We start from the raw sequence: 14,407 nt of genomic DNA, 5'->3' as shown, positions 1-14,407 counted from the left end.
AAATTTATTTAATAAATATAAAAATGTGGAAACGAACACTCTTTTTTGGGATATGTCGATAAATATTTTGATATGAAATTTTCATAATCATTCAAATAGATTTTTATTTTTTTGATAGTTTACATAGCACTGAGGAAAACTTTTGTATATAAACTAGCTCAATATCTTTCCATTGTTTACTTTAGTGGCCGTTCACTTATGATGTTCATCAATAATTTCGAATTTTAGTTAACATTTCAAATCCAAATTATATAAAGCACAATTTCGAGCTATGACCGTTTGAAGTTGAAAAATTGAAAAAGCGCTCTATCTCCTCACACAAGGACTTTCGTACTTTGGTGTCAAGGTACAAAATTTGCCTCTTGTCGACCTTTTCCCAACGCCATTTCACAATTCTATGTACTCCGATCCACAAAATTATAGACGTAATCAATGAATGATCCCTAAATAAATGTTAATTTTCATGTGTCGATGATTTTGATTGTTGAATTTTTTCCATTTCAAACTTTGTAAACATACTAGAAATGTTAAATTTTTGAAATATATAAAGTAAGTAGCAATGTTGCTTCATATTATATTCATCATCATTTGCACATTAATGTGACACTGTCTCGTTTTATCACCTAAGTTTCCGAGCGACACACATGAAGAAAGCTACGCTTTTGAGTATTTAGGCTAGCAAAACTGGCACATGTGACAGGCAAAAACCAAACATATTATCAAGAAATTGAGCTGTTTATTATAAGAATTGCAACTCTGCACCAAATAAAAGTCGCCTGTCTTTGGCGTCCATATGAATCCATTGAAGTTCCGTGGCAAAATCTTCTTTATTTTTGTCGCTCGGAGTCATATCATTTTGTACTATCAATAAATTATTCAATTCTTAAGTTTAGCGTTTAATCTTAAGATTGACAAGCTGAAAAGCAGTAGAAGAAGAAGTTGGAACCATATGCGATTTCGATCGAGGCTTCCCACTAAGGTGTGCCGTTGAAAATGATAGGTTGTCCACCACCAGTGTCTAGAGCATTCCTTCACGTCAAAGATTGACAGTTTTGGATATTCTAAATTACATTTATTATAGTATTTTATCCACAATAACTAAAGCGAATAATCAAGTTATAAAATCAATTGCAATATCTTCATATCAATGCAAAAGTTCGAATCTTAAAAATTAAAAGCATTTTCTATTGAATAGATTAGGACCACTTTTTTTGATCCTTCTCCACTTATTCAATTTTTTTTTCAATATTTTCACCGAAGGTCCCTCCAAATTCCTCACTTTTTTGCGTCACAAATCCCAAAAAAACAAAAAGAGACAAAGATGGAGCTACAAAGAGACATAAAAAGAAGAAGGCATCCTAAAACTGGTTTTCTTCTTTTTTCCAATCCCAAAAAAATCTTTGCTTATTCCGTTGTGTAGAAATAAAAAGAAGTTAAAACCATGCAACGCAGCAAAGAGAATGAGACAACGAAGAAGAAGACAAAAAAGAAGTAAAAATGTGTACTTTATTTATTAAAGATTTTTTTTCCTTTTTTTACTTTGGTAAACAAACATATGAGAATGATATTGATGTGATATTGCATATGACTGTATATATATGCGTGGCTTTATCATCATCGACGAGCTTATCGTGAGAGATGGAGGCCTCATGTTGCTCGTTATCATTTCTCTTGTTTGAATATTCATATATATTTTTTTTGTTTATAGATCGTGAGGGAGATGGAGATCTGTAAATGCGCTGGATCAATATTCGTAAATATATTTTTTATATGAGATTTTTCAGAAGTATCTGAACTCACTTAGGTTTCATACTCTAGCAAGAACCAAAACCGAACACAGCATTCGGTTCTTGGCATTTCTGAATTCTGAACTAGTGCTAGTTTGTCGCGGTACACACGATGTCCATCACTGAACTATCTGATGGACAGTCTTGTGACTAATCAATATCGGAACATGCGACCTATGTACTCAATTCTAATTTTTATCTGTTTACGCGTCATTGTCCCTAGTTGCTATTTATTTACAAAATTCAAGGAACTGGCCCAATTGTCGTCGCTAGAACATTGGAAATCACCTAAATCCGACTAGACATTTTCGAGAATCAAACTTGGGCCCTTAGGGTCGGTAGGCCCTTAGGGTCGGAAGGAAGTATTCAGCTACTTCCCCTTTTTGAAAAGCACCTAATAGACCCTTCTGGGAATCAAACTCGGTCGGAAGACACTCTAGCAACTACTCCAATGCCACTTGCTCACTACCTAATTCAAGGAAATTACAAATAGTCTTAATGAAGATATTTCCAATATTGATCAAGATAACTACTTTCACACTAAATTCCAGCAATAGTGCCCTTAAGGAAAATACTCAAAAAATTATCATAATCCTTCTTAAAAAATCTCCCCAAATGAAGTCTTTAACCTGAAATTAAAAATCATAATCACGTTCCTTCATTATGAAAATCTCACATCCAAATCAGCAAACAGATCGAAAATTTATTTTATGTCTTATTCCAGTTCCTTTTTCAGTTTTTGACTCAAAATTCACGTGAAATATTCTTTTCATATTTGTTCCTTTTTAAGAGCTTCAAACCTTCTTCCTTTCTTATCGCAAAAAGATCTTTCGTCTTTAACATAATTTCACTTCCATCAGAAAATTTCTTTGATTATTCCATTGCAATTCCCAGTAGTAGACGACAAAAAAAGTCGTCTCTAAATATAGAAGAGAAAAAGAATCGTCTTTTTGGCAATTTTACGTGCTGAACGTATAAGGTACTTTAGTTTACCTTTCATACATCATATAATGAGAACGTGAGTGTGTGTTTGTGAATTTGAAAATACATATAATGCATTATACACTTCTTCTTTTTTTAAACATCATGATTCTCATTCATTCATTCATTTATTCGTTCTTCACATGAAAAACTAACAATTGCACTATTGTGTGTCAACGATAATAATGCACAGGATGTGAATGAATGGGTAGGAGAGAAGGATAGATGGTGTGGAGATGAAGCAAAGGCACAATGAACAATGAAAGGAAAAAGAAATGAGTGAGATGGAGAGACGGGTATGTGTATAATAAAAAAATTGTGATGTATGAAGCTATGAGGTGGAAATGAAGGAGGAAATACATGATTTAGTGATTCATTCTTCGATATCCTTCAGGTTTTTGCTATTGTTTGAGCATATTTTATTTTTTCATTTTTTGTGCTCCTTTCTTCAACTTTTTCGCACATGCAATTGTTATTACCGATTCTTTATTCCTTACTTTTTTCGGTTTCAATATGTTACATACATTACGATGCATGTGTGAAAAAAATTAAGAGTTCAATGAAGAATATTTTTTATGGCGAGGTGGTGAGTGGTTTGCAGATGAAGCATGTGAACTGGAAGAATTTTTCTGATGAGAATCAGCTTGTGTGTTGCTTTAGACTCCGTCTTCCAGATTGTGTGTTGCTGATGTCGGCTGTTGTGTACGTAGATTGCTTAAGTATTTGCTAATCTTGAAAGAGGGCTAGCTTTAAGGGTCATGAAGGGGTTAAGTTACTATTTTATTGAGGTGAGCTAGAAATAGGGATTAATACTCGATAGATACTTAAGTTCTCGAGAAGATTATTCGAAAAATATTGAGTATCTCGAGTACTACGCGATTAGTACACGTAAAGCACAATATACACTTTCATGAACTGAACATAATCAATTAAACTGACAAAGAAAGCTCTAAACAAACAAATGACAGCGATAGAGTAAGCTTTAGACGTCATCTGAGGAAGGTCATGGATCACAATTGATCTACATGGTCAGGGAAATAAGGAAGTAAGTATGTTCTGAACATATTCGATGAAACTAACTTCAATATCTAACTAATGTAGCCCTGTGCGTGGCAGATACTTAAACACATCCACCGAAAGTTTCGATCATCTGCACAAATCTATCATATATGTATCGTGTTATATACTAGAGACTCTATCTGTCAATGCGATTATAAAGTTGTTTCTGGAACTTGGCAGTGTTGAGCAAAACGAATAAATTGGAATATTTGTCCAACCCTTAAACATTAAAAACTCTGAAGCATCCCAGAATAAAATGCGAGGCAAAGGTTTGATTTCCAACAGAAACTAAATTTCTTAATGAAATTACAATAATAGTTTTAAGTAAATTGATATGAATTGATGGTTATTCAATGAGGATTGCAATACCCAAAAGACATTTTAAAAACAAACCACTTAACCCCATTCCTAACTCTTTCAACCCCCCAAAAAAATCTTTAATCCACATGGAGAATCATAAAATTCAAATTATTAAAAGCCCGCATTACACTCATGAATATCAAATTTTATTCAAATGCCAAAAACGCAATTAAAGACTGGATATTCAATTAAATTCCTACAATATACATTTCTTTCCATACAGAATACCGCCTACCTCCATCCAACATAAACATTAAGTTAAAGGAATAATAATTATAATGAGCGTTATCAAATAACTATAAATGATATTCATATCAATCTTCCCACTGGAATATTCACGTGCAGAACTTTCTTATCACATCCCTCTGCTTTCTACCTCTTTATCTTCTTTGAATCTATTCCTTTCGACTTTCATATTATACATTATAACAGTAAAGGTTTTCTTCTTCTTCTTCCTTTCCTTTTAATTCTTACTGATATCGAAATGGCAATGGCATGCTTTATATAATAGCATAAGATTCTCCTCCTTCATTTCGCTTACATTTAATGGTTGCGAAAGACAGCAAAAGAAGAAAGAAAAGAAAGAATTTTCTTATCTTATCAAATGACTGACTGTATTTACTATTATGGTGGGGAAGGAGGGGTAGTAAGGGAAAATATAAAGAAAAAGGGGAGACAAAGCGAGAATGAAAGCCTTTTGTTTGTTTCTATCGTAAGTACGAATAAAAATGAAATATATGTGAGTGATAAGAGTTCCTGCCTGCCTACATTCTTAGCCTTTTTTTTGATATCGAAAAAATGAGAATTGTTGTTTTTGTATTTTTTTTATTTTATTATATTTTGGACTCATTGGCGGCAACGATAGAAGTAAAATTGTTCCTACATTTTGCCTCAAGTGAAAATTTGTGCGATGAGGTCAAATAACAAATAAAATGAGCCAGAGAACGAGACGAGAAGGAAGAAAAAAAAATTAAATTAGAAAATTTCATTTTGTCATGAATCGAAATATCATCTCTAACTTCTCATTCCAATGCTTTATGCTGCCTTGTGTTTTTTTTGTTGCTATCGATGTATAGGCAACATCTCCAGTTTCATTAACAGCACAAAATCCAATTAAGCATCTTGAAAATGGAGAGAAGCAGAGCACTGATGTTGCTTCTGCTGCTACTTCTTCTGTAGAATTTTTCATTAATTTTGAGATTTTTTTTTCTATTTGTATAGTATGAAAAATATATGTGTGTATACACAGCATCAATGCTGAGGGAGGTTTAATTTTTCTGATGCTGCGAAGGAAGGGAATTTTGTGTGTAAGGCAGGGGTGTAGTTAGGGGTCAAATCTACAGTATTTGGGCAATATTATTCAATTTTTAAGGGTTTTAAGTTAAAAAATCTCAAAATTCTCCTTAAATTTAAACTTGTTTAAAAAGTCCTGACTTCATCTCTGGTGTAAGTAAGGAAAGATGGATGGATAGATGGAAAAATGAAGAACAATGAGGAATTAAATCAAACTAGTTGGGAATCTAGTCTGACTGAGACTTTTTTAGGGAAGATTTTTGACGCTTTTCTGAGGATGATTCTTCAAATAGCTGACATGGTTTAGAACTGATTCTCACTCTATTGCGGCAGCAGCTTGCAAATTACAGATGTCAACAGCAATATTATCTCTATCAACAGCGTATTATCTCCATCGACAGCGTATTTCCATGAATTTAATGATTCGATCTATAGAATTCAACCGAGACCAATTGATGTCTTGGGATTCGAACCCAGCACAATTAATTAGGACAATTTTCAATTAACTAAGTCACCAGATCTCTGCTCAACTAAGCCACTTTAGCTTACAAATCCAAAACAACATTTCAAACCTTATAAACTTATCAAATCGACAACCTTAACATCATCAACTTTCCATCCAAACCAATCCCAAGCAAAAAAATTTCTTCTCATTTCCTTCCGTTCATGTGTACATGAACAAAAAAATCAAGGAAAAATTGCGATATCGAGAAGACAAGCAAAGAAATTCTCATGCTATAAATTACATGATGGAAAGCAGGAGTAGCGAGTAGTAACATCATCCAAGTAGCTATATGAAATAAGAAGAAAATACGATCGAGAAGATGAATTTGCTTCTCGTACGCCGTGCTTCTGTTGTATGACTCTTGACGCCCTCCAGCAGAGAAACGTTCATTCTCGCTTTAAATTTCATCATTTTTTTATGCTCCTGCATCGATGTTTCCTTGGTAAGTCTTGGGTATTGAAGAAATTTGATGAATGATTTTTTACAGGCTTTAATTAATATTAACTTGAAGTTTAATAAATTTCGAGTCTATAGAACTTTTTTTTGTGAGGAATTTATCAAAGAACTTTGTACATTTATGTAGGAATGGATGAATATTTTCATAAAAATTCTTGTTTCGAATACCTTATTTTTTGTGATTTCATAAAAGCAGACATAAATTCCAACTTCATGTCTGAGCTTTATATTTTGAGTATATGCTGTAAATTCTTGACAGTTGCTTTCATTCTTTTAATTAAAAGACTATGAAATATGATCCAGCATCTCTACTATCGAATATCTCTAAAGTTTGCTTGTTTTGTGTGCTCTGATAGTGCATTTTTCTCGGAAAAATATTTGTTCAATCTGAATTCCTTAAACATAATTGGCATAAAAAAAATTTAAAATTATTTGATGTCAGTAATGAGAAATTGATATGAGGACTGACTGACAATTTCGTGGGAGTTTAATTAAAATGATATTTTGCAATATTCTCAATCAAAATTTTCCTCGAATTGGTTTGCTTTGTAGAAATGGGAAGAAGTTGCCTCATTTATGGTATTTTTGATAGGAAGGAGGAAGAGGAGATTCATAGGCAGTTAATTATTGTGTGATTAGGTGAATTGCGCTATGGTAATATTGATTTTTAAGGCTTTATGTAGCCCGTGATTTTGAGATTTTGAGGATTAGATGTGAGTGATAATGAGCGATTGGCAACAAGCGATATGGTCAGTTTTAGGGGAAATCTGAGTGAGACCTATATGGCCAGCGAAGAAAGTAAGTAAGATTATGACGCAGCCAAGGATCAGACAATTGCCAAAAATCTTTAATTAATTCAGCATTTAAGCAAAGCTTCAACATAAATTTCAAAAATTTCTAAAATCACGCAAAAATTTCAAAATGTTGATGAACATTTAAAAAACACAGGCATGTCTTTATCTTTGTTCCAATCTTAATTATCAAATCAAATTTCGATCATAAAATTGCTATCAAATCTCACCACAAATCATATAATCACCTATAAATATTCATAATTTTTTGCACGTATTAATTTCGAAATTAAATATAATTTTCAAATTCTCGAAATTAAGAAATTTATGTTAGGGGGGTAATTAGTAAATGATGTGTGAGTTTAGGGAAGAATCAGAAATCGAGGAGACTTGGGGGGAGACTGAATATTGATACTAAAGAATCATCTTGACATAATGTCAAGCAAATTACTAGACCTAAGGTCGACTAATGATAAATGCTACGGAACGTTCAAGAGGAAATGTCTCTAGTCGACCATAGATCTAGTTAATAATTACCCATTTTGTCAAGTTGTCCACTCGAGTTTGAGTTATGTTGTGGTTGAATTCAAGCTACAACACCTCCTCATACTCTCTGAACATCTTTAGTCAACCCCTCAATGATATTAATACCCACTCCTCACGCCCTCTATACATCATTAGCAAATAACCCCTCGATAATTTTGATTCCCTCATCATCCTATTAAAAAATTTTAAATGATTCCTTTTATTTCATTGGAATTCGCATCAAAAAAAATTTCTTTTGCCATAAAAAAATTCCTCAACTGCATCAATTTTCATCAGAAAAAATAACAAAATATTCAAGAAACAATTCCGTGATAAAGAAGAATTAAGAATTCGTAAAATCAGGCAACAAAAAAAAAATATTTTCAATATTTAAAAGAGAAAAACTAAAAACAGAAATAAATAATTACGGTAGATAGATAAAGGTGGAGAGAAAGATTGAAGACAGGTTTTTTTCTTGAAATATCGGAACGGATGAGGCTTGAAAAAAAAAATAAATATTTTTTGCTGCATATACACACGCCATGTGAGTCGCTCGACATTGCTCAAAGACGTATCTAAAATGAGAGAGGAGATATAAAAATTTGCAAAATCACGTCGTGTCGACAATCAGGTTCTTTGCGTTTTTTTTTTCGATATCAAAAACAACACAGAAATTAGTTTTTTAGAGGAACGGAATCAACAAAAAAAGAAGAGAATATTTTAATCTAAGAAAAAGCATTTTCATGTCTTATGATTCATCATTCTTCATTCGCGTATATCCAAGCATGTAAATGTATATACATATTTTTATTTTTATTTCATTTCACTCCCTATTTTCATTTTTTGACATTCCTTTTCGATTTCATATTTTATTATAAACATAGCTCGTGTCTTTCGTCGTTTTTGGAAAGGAAATTCACTTCAAGAATTTCTTTTTTTTTCTTCGCTGTTGCTTCTTCAAAATAAACATTTTCAATTTTGTTTGCAAATGCTCTATTGCGTTAGTTCATTTATGTCAAAAGTAGGGAAATTTATGCGCATATTCTTGCTATTGTTTCTATGCAGAAAATTTCATAGAAAATTATTGAATTAATTATACTTTTGTTTTTCGTGAATTTTTGTGCGTTTGGCAGCGTGCGGAAATATGGACTGGAATTTGTTGATGATTTGAAGCGGAAACATGCTTTAGTTTGGAGATTTAGCTGTTTTATGGGTAAATGATATTGGGATCATATCTCGAACAGAACAGCATGTTTAATTGGGCGCTATTAAGTCCCTGTACAAACACGAGGTTTCCCTGCTAGATCCATATTGCCTAATTTCGATTCTTTTTAACTGGCAAAAATGCAACTCTTCGCATTATGCCGCTCGGGTATTGATCTTGGTAATTAATAAGCTGGAGCCAACGATAGAGTCAGCTTATGATGCCATCTGAAAGGGGCCATAGCCATCAATCGATCTGAATGGCTAGAAAGGTAGAGCTTTAAGTCAACAAGAATTAAAATGAAGTTGAGCTGGTTTTAATCAACTAGTAGACTTAAGTTGAGTTGTACCTGCATTATTGGCCTGGCCAACACAAAATAGACAAGAAGAACTCTCACAAAACACATTTGACTTTCGAATGGCTGCTACAAAGATCCTTATACAAAGAGTCTCGTTGCTACATTTCAAGTTATGCTAATGATTACTGAGTAAGAGTCAAATACTAAGCCTTTTGTAGTAATCTAGGCTCCACATAAAAGGAACTGAAGCAAGTCTATTTTCAACATATCCATACCTAGATAGATACCCAAATATTCCAACGATATCTTAACATATTCTCCTCAATAAAATAAGAATAAATTTTCGATGAATAAATAGAAGCTTGAATGACGCAAATTGCATACAGAATATCTTAATAAATACCAAATTAAGTATGGGAGTTGGAAAACAAAAACAGAAGTATTTCCAAGAATAACAACTGCTATGTATGTCACCAAAATTTATGCATAAATATTTTAATTTTTATACCAAAAAATTCACATTTAAAAACTTTACCTGATAGCATCTGGTCATTTCATCAGTATTGTATGTTAATATTTCTTGATTGTCAAATTCACAATAAAACTCCGAAAATTGATATTTTTCGTTATGTTAATTCTGTTAACTTATATAATAAAAGTTATGATGAATACTATAAATTAAGGAATGGTTAGCTTAAGATGTCTCGTATTTTATTAGGGGAGATGGGGTTAGCTTGAAGTTTATGCGATATTTTGAGTATTGCGAGTCTCTTTAGGATGATTGACGTCATTAATGAACTAACCTAGTCACTGAATAGTCACTAACTAGCCACAAAAATTAGAAATTCGATGCCAACTTAATTCCTCAAAATCAACATTTTTTTCAATTTTGAGGTTAAAAATCGACAAAAATATCCTCAGCAGTCACATCCAGCAAGTCCACAATCAAAAAAAATTTACCATTCCATTCAGGATCAACACAAGGCATTCAATCCAAATGCCTTAGGTCAATCGATAAGTATAAGAGAATATCCAAAATTCTCGAATGATTCATAGATAAGGAAGTGCTTTATTGATCCCTAAAGTGATTTGTTACCCTATCTACAATCAAGGCGCAATGAAAAATATTTTTCAATTCCTCAACCTCTTGCTGTGAGGCACAATAACTCAGGAAAAAATAAAGGTCAAACTTATTTCTCCCTCAATCCTCACTCACGAAAATTGTATCCAATAAATATGCAAATGAAATTTTCATTTGCTTGAACTTTACTCTTGTATTAATATCCTAACAAAATGCACCCCTCATGCATCATCAGTAGAGACAGATAAATTTCGCATCTATTTTTTGTAAATTTCGCATTTATTTTTTTTGGAAATTAAAAATTTCGCTGAAATTTCGCATCAATTAAAAACATGAATTTTATTAAATATTTTGGCAGAAAAAATATATTTAAAGAAATTACAAATCATTATACCATAACATTGTTGTAATTTCATTTAAGTAGAACTTCAAATTTTTTTAATTTTCGCGCATAAAAATATTATATATTTTGAATCTCAAAAAACTGTTACTGAAATTCATACCGGAAATTTTTTTTTGAAAAATTTTCATGAGATAAAATTAAATTTTCGTAACAGAAATCACGAAAATTGGGCCCTGAAGTTACATATTCAATTAATTTACTTTTAAATTTAATATTCATTAAAAATTTCCGCTAAAATTTCAAAAAAATTCGGATTTTCGCTTTTATTTTAAATTTTTGAAATTTCGCATTTATCGCCAAAAAATACGAATTTTCGCAACAATTCGCGGAAATTTCGTAAATACGAAATTTATTTGTCTCTAATCATCAGGAATTTTATTTTGTTTGGCCTTTTTGCATGATATTTCGCGTTTTCTTTGAAATTTTTTTTAAGGTTGCACCCTCTTACAATATGCACAATGAATGTAGTTTTGTGAACAGTCACATTGGAAATGGAAACGGCAATTTTTAGCTGTTTTTTGAGCGGATTGAGAAGAGATTGATTGTGAATTGACTTACTGTCTGGATATAACTACTCGATAATTTCTACCCGAGCAGTACAATGCAGTTCTTAGTGCGTAGCTACGTTGCCTAGTTGACAATAATATAGGAAGCATCGTGATGGCTGTTTTAGACCCAATTGCTCCAAATGTGCAGTTCAGTTTAGCTTTCGATGCCCAAACTGTGGAGGTCGAGACATTGGAAATCTACAGCTCTAGTTGACCTGATCGGTTGCCTAAATAGAAGACAATTTCCACAATTCCTCTAAAATGCGCTTAAGTTCCACCAAACTCCTTTAAATTCCTCACAAACTTCTTATTTTCGTCAAAAAAAGAATCAATTTGAAAAGGTTATGTACATTTTTATTCGCAATATGTTATGCCTTTTTTATGGCCATTAAATATGTCGATTTGTAATTTTTGTTTCCACGTTCAGCACATTTTTTGTTTTTTTCGAGTATGCATAAAGGTAAGCAATTTGATGATTGTAAAGTATAAAAAAATTCAAGAACAAAAGTGAATGTCTAACTTTCAATTGCATATTTAATTGCCATTTTCCTTCTCACCACGTCAATTGCTCACCTGACTGTCTTTTCAGCATTCTCTTGTTTTCCTTCCACACGTTGCACTCGTATGCAAGCGAATGAATGAATGTAAAGCAGCACGATATTATGGTAATATGGTGAGCATGTAAAACAGTAAGTGATGGAAATTGATGTAATTGCTGTTGAATTCTATCTCAATATTAACATATGCCAATGCCACGGTGGGAAATGTTGAGATAAAAAAAATAATAATTTGAGCGGTGCAAAAAAATAAACAAATAGTATATGTTCATCAGATGAAATATTTCTTTGATATAATTTAGGAATTGAACCTAATACTAATGTTTAAAATTTGAACTAAACCAAATTTTATATAGAATTCACTTGACAAGAAATAGACTTATATTAGAACAATTAAGTGATGTTGATTTAAGCGAGCAAGACTTTACAGGAAGACACACGACGTAGAAAAGGCAAAAAACTCCAGCTTCAAGCCAGCTTAGCTCTGACCAGTGAAATTCGGCACTTAATTAGACTAACGACAGCTTTTATCTTGATTTTTAGCCTTTTACACGCAGTGTCCTTTCCGGGTTAGCAACAACATGACATTGAATTTGTGTCATTGATGTTTCGCTAGATAGCCAATGCTTTACCATGTCTAGCTGATCATAAAATGTTCAATATGATTTGTCTTATTGTCAGCCTCAAATTTCTATCATAGTAGGAGTTTTGTATCCAACTAGCTTCCCTTCTGCATTTAAGCATCAAGAATTCCTTATTAAGGATAGTTGAGAACAATTCTAATTCCAGTAGTGGGCAACTTGTATGCCGCGGCACGTTAGTGTGTCACCAAAAATTTTGGAAATGCAATCAACCGTGTGCAGCTTTGGTTGAGGCTTACCACCAAGATTTACCGCAAAATAAAAAAGGTTGCCCTCCACTGCCTTCCTTACACATTACCAATTTATATTTCAATATACTAAGAACTCATTAAAGTTTATTTAATTTTACTTGAATTAAATTCCAAAAATAAGAATGTAATTCCCTTAATAAAAAAACTATCAGCTGAAACTTTACATCTGCAGAATTTTCTGTAACTAGATCACACCCTTAATCTCAACCCATTTCCATTTCCAAAAACTGCAAGATGTGAACATACAAAATACATATAGCAGAAAGCAAGAAGAAAAAAAAGGGAATTAAATTTCTTTTGTTTCACAGACAATTTTACGACACGATAATTTTGCTTCGCTCCAAAAAGGATTATTGCAGATATAAAACGAGTAAATTCCAATGTTTGTTCCTTATAGCCTTCAAAACAGATGTTTGATATGCAAAAGTACAAAAAAAAAGAAGAAAAAAAATTTGTTTTACAAGAAATATTTTTTGTGCTGTTTTTCTTCTCATACCCGAAAAAAAAGCAATTCCGACAATGAACAACCTTCAAAGCAAACGTTCCGTTTCAAATGAGTTACTTCGCTCGTCATTCTTTTTTCACAGTTCATAAAATTTCTTCTTCTTCGTCGCTTCTTGTGCTTTTGCAGTTTGAAATTTAACAGAAGAATATCTTTAAGACCCACACAAGGAGCAGACATGGATGTGAGAAAGAAAATGTATGTGTACCACCTTAAGGTTCACATTGTAAAAATTTATCAGAATATATTCTTTAGTTTTTAGTTGTTCAACATGCATTATAATGGAAAATGAGGAAAAGATGGAAAGAATGAGAATTTCTTCACAGTTAGAAATTGCCTTGGGGATGTTCATGATGATGAAAAAAAAGTATACATCAATCTAACGATCTCCAGCAACGTTCAGAAGAAGCATTGAATGCTATGTATGAGGATTAAAATGACAGTTATGTCACATGATGTCTTAAGATTTCAACTATGAAATTTGTTTTTCTTGTTCTGTGCCTGAATAGTAGAGTCATAATATTGAAATGGAAATTTTGTGTACGAGAATTGTAGATGGAAATGCTAGATTCATTAGATACGAATGAGTTGAAAATGACTTGAAGAATTTGTTTGGTTTTGTATGCATATTCAGTTTTTATTTGCAATAAATATTGCTGGAGATCCTTGATAGATGAAAAGCATTGGAGAATTTTTATTGATATGGTCAATTTGGTCAGTTGTGAAGCTCAGCGCTCTATCGAATTTTAAATTTATGAATGATTGTAAAGTCCATAGCTTAATCAAACTATTTGCAAGATAGTATTTGATCTTTTGGATTGGACGTGGCTTCCTTCTTTGGCATGACACTGACTTCGTGTCAAATTCGACTTAAATACATCATAATGTCAGCGTCACGCCATCTTAGTGCTGGATCTCGGATTGATTAACCAATTTTGACTATTTGGATAAGTCATTATACATTTACTCAACAATCAAAGATTCGAGACTCAGGATGTCAATCATATTTGCTAAATAAATGAGCTAAAGCCTTCCTTTGTATGGTAAAAGCAATAATGTTGTCAAAAAAGAGGTTCGAATCCCACCAAAAACTGTACATTTAGGTCTGAATGCGGTATCTAGGCTAAACCTAACTCGTTCAATTACAGCCAACCGCGAATGTCCC

The sequence above is a fragment of the Chironomus tepperi genome, unplaced genomic scaffold, assembly GCF_022539635.2.
Source record: "Chironomus tepperi strain 1889 unplaced genomic scaffold, CSIRO-AGI_Ctep_v1 contig_196, whole genome shotgun sequence".
NCBI lineage: Eukaryota > Metazoa > Arthropoda > Insecta > Diptera > Chironomidae > Chironomus > Chironomus tepperi.
The sequence above is the reverse complement of the archived record's forward strand: the minus strand, read 5'-3'. Positions refer to the sequence as shown.